Below are 7,279 nucleotides of genomic sequence, written 5' to 3' on the forward strand. Positions count from 1 at the left end.
TCTCTGAACAGCCCCTTTACCTAATTTGATACCATTGAGGTAGTAATCTGCCTTCCTGTTCTTGCCACCAAAGTGGATAACCAGACATTTATCCACATTAAACTGCATCTGCCATGCATCTGCCCACTCACCTAACTTGTCCAGGTCACCCTGTAATCCCCTAACATCCTCATCACATTTCACCCTACCACCTAGCTTTGTGTCATCAGCAAATTTGCTAATGTTATTGCTGATACCATCTTCTATATCATTTACATATATTGTAAAAAGCTGCGGTCCCAGCACGGATCCCTGCGGTACCCCACTGGTCACTGCCTGCCATTTTGAAATGGAGCCGTTAATCACTACCCTTTGTTTCCTATTAGCCAACCAATTCTCTATCCAATCTAGTACTTTGCCCCCAATCCCGTGCGCCCTAATTTTACTCACTAACCTCTTATGTGGGACTTTATCAAAAGCTTTCTGAAAGTCCAGGTACACTACATCCACTGGATCTCCCTCGTCCATCTTCCGAGTTACATCCTCAAAAAATTCAAGAAGATTAGTCAAGCATGATTTCCCCTTCATAAATCCATGCTGACTCTGTCCTATCCTGTTACTATTATCCAGATGTGCCGTAATTTCATCCTTTATAATAGACTCCAGCATCTTTCCCACCACTGAGGTCAGACTAACTGGTCTATAATTTCCTGCTTTCTCCCGCCCACCCTTCTTAAAAAGTGGCACAACATTAGCCGCCCTCCAATCCTCAGGAACCGACCCCGATTCTATTGAACTCTGGAAAATAATCACCAGCGCATCCACGATTTCCCGAGCCACCTCCTTCAGTACCCTGGGATGCAGGCCATCAGGTCCCGGAGACTTATCAACCTTCAGACCTAACAGTCTCTCCAACACCAAATCCTGGCAAATAGAAATTCCCTTAAGTTCAGGTCCTTCAGCCACTGTTACCTCAGGGAGATTGCTTGTGTCTTCCCCAGTGAACACAGATCTGAAGTACCCATTTAATTCCTCTGCCATTTCTTCGTTCCCAGTAATATATTCCCCTGCTTCTGTCTTCAAGGGCCCAATTTTTGTCCTAACCATTTTTTTGCCTTGGACATACCTAAAAAAGCTTTTACTATCCTCCTTTATATTCTTGGCCAGTTTACCTTCGTACCTCATTTTTTCTCTGCGTATTTCCTTCTTACTAATCCTCTGTTGTTCTTTAAAAGCTTCCCAGTCCTCCGTTTTCCCGCTTATCTTCGCTAAGTTATACTTTTTCTCTTTTAACCTTATATGTTTCTTTACTTCCCTTGTCAGCCACGGCCGCCCATGTCTCCTCCTGGGATCTTTCTTCCTTTTAGGAATGAACTGATCCTGCATCTTCTGCATTATACACAGAAATATCTGCCATTGTTCCTCCACGGTCTTCCCTGTTAAGGTATTAAACCATTGAACTTTGGCCAGTTGCTCCCTCATAGCTCCATATTTCCCTTTATTCAACTGAAATATTGTCACTTCAGATTGTACCCACTCCCTCTCAAATTGCAGATTGAAGCTTATTGTATTATCTTCTTAGTTACTTCCTCCCCAAAAAAAAGGGCAAAGGAGTTTGCCAGAGGTTTACAAGAATAATTCCTGGGATGGCAGGCCTGTCCTGTATGGAGCTATTGGAAGATTGAGGCTGCATTCTCTGGAGTCTAGAAGAATGGGAGGTGATCGCATTGAAACTTAGAAAATTCTTAGAGGAATGGGCAAGGTCAATGAAGAAAGGCTATTTTTTCCCCTGGAGAGGAGTTCCAAGATGAAGGCGCACAGTCTCCGAATATGGTACAAACCACAAGGATTGAGATGAGAAGACATTTCTTAACTCGGGGGATGGTGAACTTTTGGAATTATCTACACCTTGGTTAGTTGTGGAATGTGTCATTGAGAATATTTAAGATACAAATCAGTAGATTTCTAGTCACTAATTACAACAGTGGATATAGGGATAATGTGGCAAAATTGATTTTGAGGTCAAAGATCATCCATGATTTAGAATGGAGTAGGCCTAAACCTGCTCCCAGCTTTCTGACCCTGGATGCTAATATTGCTTCAAGTACCATGTTCCAAGTCCATTCTTCTTTTGATCAGGTGACCTTTGTACTCCCTCCACATGGTCGTTTTTACTTTAGCAGTGGAAGAATTCTTGGTGGTCTCTATGGGCAAGGGGTCAAAGAGAAGATGCAGAGATTAATAATTGGCAAAGAAACAGATGAAGGAACCATTGCAAGGACAAGGCGTAAGGGAAGCAACAAAAGGGCAGAGAACTAGAGGGCATCAGTTTAGGGTGAGGGGGAAAGATAGAAAAGAGACCTAAGGGGCAACTTGTTCATGCAGAGGGTGGTACTTGTATGGAATGAGCTGTCAGAGGAAGTGGTGGAGGCTGGTACAATTACAACATTTAAAAGGCATCTGGATGGGTATATGAATAGGGAGGGTTTGGAGGGATATGGGCCGGGTGCTGGCAGGTGGGACTAGGTTGAGTTAAGATATCTGGTCAGCATAGATAATTTGGACTAAAGGGTCCGTTTCCGTGCTGTACACCTCTATGACTCTAACTACCTGAGGAAGGAGCAGTGCTTTGAAAGCTAGTGAATCCAAATAAACTTGGACTATAACCTGGTGTTGCGTAATTCTTAACTTAAGGGTCTTGACAGAGTAGATGCAGAATGGTTGTTTCCCCTTGTGGGAGAATCTCGGGCAAAAGGAAATAATCTCTGAGCAAAGGGCCTCCCATTTCAGATAGGCATGAGTAGGAATTATTGCTCTGAGGGTAGTGAATCTGTGGAATTCAGAGAAAGTGAGGACTGCAGGTACTGGATATCAGATTTGAAGAGCTTGGCGCTGGAAAAGCACAGCCAGTTAAGGCAGCATCTGAAGAGCAGGAGTGTCAACATTTCATGCATAAAGCTTCTGGCATTCCTGATGAAGGGTTTATGCCTGAAACGTGACTCTCCTGCTGCCTGACTGGCTGTGCTTTTCCAGCGCCAAGCTCTTCGAATCTGCAGAATTGTTTGCCACAGAGGGCTGTGGAGACTGTTATTAAGTATATTTAAGGCTGGCTAGACTTTTAATCATCAAAGGTTATGGGGATAGGCTGGAAAATGGAGTTAAGGATTATCAGATCAGTAATGATTTCATTCAGTGGTGGAGCAGAATCGATGGGATGTAAGGTTTATTTCTGATTTGACATCTTATGGTCTTAAGGAATTCCAAGATGTGCACCTTTAACATTTACTCTGGCCATCAAAGCCAAAGAATCTTTTAAATCATTTGGGTTTGTGTTACAAGGAGAGGCTGGACAGGCTGGGACATCTTTCACTGGAGCGTAGGACGTTGGGGGATGACCCTGTAGAGGTTTTTAAAATCATGGAGTTCATGGATAAGGTGAATGGCAGGTGTATTTTCTCTCAGATGAGGGATTTCATGATTAGGGGTCATTTTTTAAGGTGGGAGGAAAAAAGATTTTAAAAATACATATTTTTACACAGGGAGTGGTTCGTGTGTGGAATGAACTTGCAGAGGAAGTGGTGGATGTGGGTACAGTTACAATGTTTAAAGGACATTTGGATAAGTACAAGATTAAGAAATGTTTGGAGGGATATGGGCCAAGTGCAGTCAGATGGGGCTAGTTTATTTTGGAATTATGGTCAGCACAGACTGGTTGGACCAAAGGGTCTGTTTTCATGCTGTATGACTCTTGAGGAGTTGCCCTTGATAGTTCACCGATTTTAGTTTTCCATCAGTGTCCATGAATTGGTTACTAGCAAAGGTTTTTCATCCTTGAAAGACATTGGCACTGGCATGTTACTGGCCTGAGGAGGATGAAAGCAGGGTTCTACAGCATTGATAGCTTGTAATGATAGAGAGAAAGAACAAAGTTAGGTTGATGAAGTATTTTTTGATCATCAGAATAACCCAAAGCAATTCATAGACAACTCTGAATAATTCATTGGCTCACTTTACAGCTCAGGGCTGACTCCTTTGAAATTTCTTGCCTAAAGAAATGAGATATCAGAACTTGAAAGGTTGCTTTGAAGAGAGTCATTCTGTTGGCAATTCGATGGATATTTAATGACTTAATCTAATGCTGATTTGAAAAAAAACTGCTGGAGAAAGTGTGGCCCAGTAAATTTGTAAAGGTGAATCACACCTACCTATTCTTCACAGAACTCAAAGAGGTTTGTGATAACTTGGAATTGCTGTAAACCACACTCCCAATATGTGATATTTGGGTGCACTGTTATTTTTCAAATGTTTAAAAGTTAGCCTTGCTGTTAGATTTTGTGTGCGCACAGGGATATGGTTTGTCAGCATGACTGCTATGCTTAAAGTGATGAAAAACACAGAGTTGACATGATCAACATGTATAAGTATCTAAATACCAGTGACTTCAAGGGGAATGAGGTTAGTGTGGAGAAAAAGGTATTGAAGTAAATGATTAGACATGATCACATTGGTGGGGTAGTTTCTGCTTGTCCAATGGCCTACAGCTTCTCCTTTGTTCTAAGGAACGGTGATGTGAATTATTAAGGAGTTGAAGTGACATTGTTATTAGACTAATAATCCAAGAACCCAAGTCACATTCTGGCGACATGAGTTCAAATTCCACTGCTGTAGAGGATGGAACTGGAATTCAATAAAAATCTTCTATTAAAAGTCTAATGATGTCTAAGAAGCCATTGTCATAAAAGTCCATTAATGCCAATTAAGGAAGAAAGCTGCTATCCATACCTAGTCCAGCAAGTCTGTGACCCCTGACCCGCAGCAGTGACTCTTATCCTCACCTTGAAGTCGTTTAGCAAATCATTCAGTTGTATCAGCTGCTAAAACATCTCAAAATATGAATGATACCAGATGAACCACCTGTCATCGACCAAGGCCCCAGAAACAGCATTAGCAAACACAATGCTGTCAACTCTGCAAAATCCTCCTTGCCAACATCTAGGGACCCATGCCAAAATTAGGAGAGCTTCCTCACAGATAAGTCAAGCAACAGCCTGCCAGCGTCATACTCACAGAATCATACTTTACAATGTTCCAGACACCACCACTGCCATCAGTGGGAATGTCTCACCTGCAGGACAGACGCAGCAGAGGTGCTGGTACAATGGTTTATAATCAGGAGGGTGATGTTCTGGGAGGCCTCAATATTGACTTCGAACCTCAAAAATCTCGTGCTGTCAAGTCAAACATGGGTATCACATAGACCTTCCCCACCACACCAAGCATGACCTGGCAGGACCATTACTGAATGAGGGTCAAGAGTGTGGTGCTGGAAAAACACAGCAGGTCAGGTAACATCAGAGAATCAGGAACATCAATGTTTCAGGCAAAAGCCCTTCAGGAATGAAACTGGAAGCCTCGGAGAGGGAGGGGGTGAGATTGGGAGGAAGGTAGCTAAGAGTGCAATAGGTGGATGGGGGGGGCGGTAAACATGATAGGTCATAGAGGAGGGTGGACTGGATAAGTGGGAAGGAAGATGAACAGATGGGATAGATCATGAAGGCAGTGCTGAGCTGGAAGGTTGGAACTTGGAGGAGGGGAAATGAGGAAACTGATGAAATCCACATTGATGCCATGAGGTTGGAAGATGAGGCAGTCTTCCTCTAGGCATCAGTTGGTAAGGGAGTAGTGATGGAGGAGGCCCAGGACCTGCATGTCCTCAGCAGAGTGGGAGAGGGAGTTGAAGTATTCGGCCACGGGGCGGTGGGGTTGATTGGTGCGGGTTTCCCGGCGATGTTCTCTGAAGCGCACTGCAAGTAGGTATCCAGTCTCCCCCATGTAGAGGAGACCACATCGAGAGCACCAGATGCAGTAAATAACATGCATGGAAGCGCAGGTGCAACTTTGATGGATTTGGAAGGCTCCTTTGCAACCTTAGACAGAGGTGAGGGGGAGCTGTGGGTGCAGGTTTTGCAATTCCTGTGATGGCAAGGGAAGGTGCCGGGAGGAGAGGGTGGGATGAATGGGGGGGTAGGGGGTGGACCTGATGGGGTAGTCGTGGAGGGAATGGTCTTTATGGAATGCTGATGAGGTGGGGAGGGACATATGTCTCTGGTGGTGGGGTCTGTTTGTAGGTGGCAGAAATGGCGGAGGATGATGCAATGTATATGGAGGTTGGTGGAGTGGAACTGAGGACTGGGGGGGGGTTCTGTCCTTGTTGCGGTTGGAAGGATGGGGTTCAAGGGCAGAGGTGCAGGACATGCACTGGAGGGCATCATCAACCACGTGGGAGGTGAAATTGCAGTCTTTAAAGAAGGAGGCCATCTGGTGTGTTCTGTGGTGGAACAGGTCCTCCTGGGAGCAGATGCAGCTGAGGCAGAGGAATTGGGAATAAGGGATAGCATTTTTGCAGGAGGCAGGGTGGAAGGAGGTGTAATCCAGGTAGCAGTGGGAGTCGGTGGATTTGTAGAAAATGTCAGTGATGTGACAGTCATCATTGATGAAGATGGATAGGTCCAGGAAGGGGAGAGAGGTGGCAGAGATAGTGCAAGTGAATTTAAGGTCGGGGTGGAATGTATTGGTGAAGTTGAACTGATGAAGGAGCACAAGGTGGAACTGATGCAATCATCAATGTAGCAGAGGGAAAGATGGAGAGTAGTGCCGGTGAAACTGTGGAAGATAGTCTGTTCCATGTAGCTGACAAAGAGGCAGGCATAGCTGGGGCCCATGTGGGTGCCCATAGCTACCCCTTTCATCTGAGGAAGTGGGAGAATTTGAAGGAGAAATTGTGAGGACCAGTTCAGCCAAATGAATAAAAGTGTCAGTGGAAGGGCTGTCAGGAGAGGACAAAACGGAGGGCTTGGAGGCCCTGACCGTGGTGGAAGAGGTGTAGTGGGACTGGATGTCCATGGTGAAGATGAGGATTTGTAGACCAGGGAAACGGAAGTCTTGGAGGAGGTGGAGGGCATGGGTGGTGTCCCGAAGGTATGTGGGAAGTTCCTGGACCAGGAGGATAGGACAGTATCGAGGTCTGTGGAGCTGAATTCGGTGAGACAGGAGCAGGCTGAAACAATGGGTCGGCTGGAGTAGTCAGGTTTGGGGATCTTGGGTAAGAGGTAGAACCAGGCGGTGCAGGTTTCCTGAGCTGGGGTTGGAAGCTGTGGGTGTGAGATCCCCTGAGGTGATGAGGTTGTGTACGGGTCTAGAAGGTGATGGTTTGGTGATGAGAGGTGGGGTTGAGGTCGAGGGGCAGTAGGAGGAGGTGTCTTCAAGTTGGCACCTGGCTTCAGCGGTGTAGAGGTCAGTG

This window comes from Chiloscyllium punctatum, chromosome 23 (genome assembly GCF_047496795.1).
Source record: "Chiloscyllium punctatum isolate Juve2018m chromosome 23, sChiPun1.3, whole genome shotgun sequence".
Lineage (NCBI taxonomy): Eukaryota > Metazoa > Chordata > Chondrichthyes > Orectolobiformes > Hemiscylliidae > Chiloscyllium > Chiloscyllium punctatum.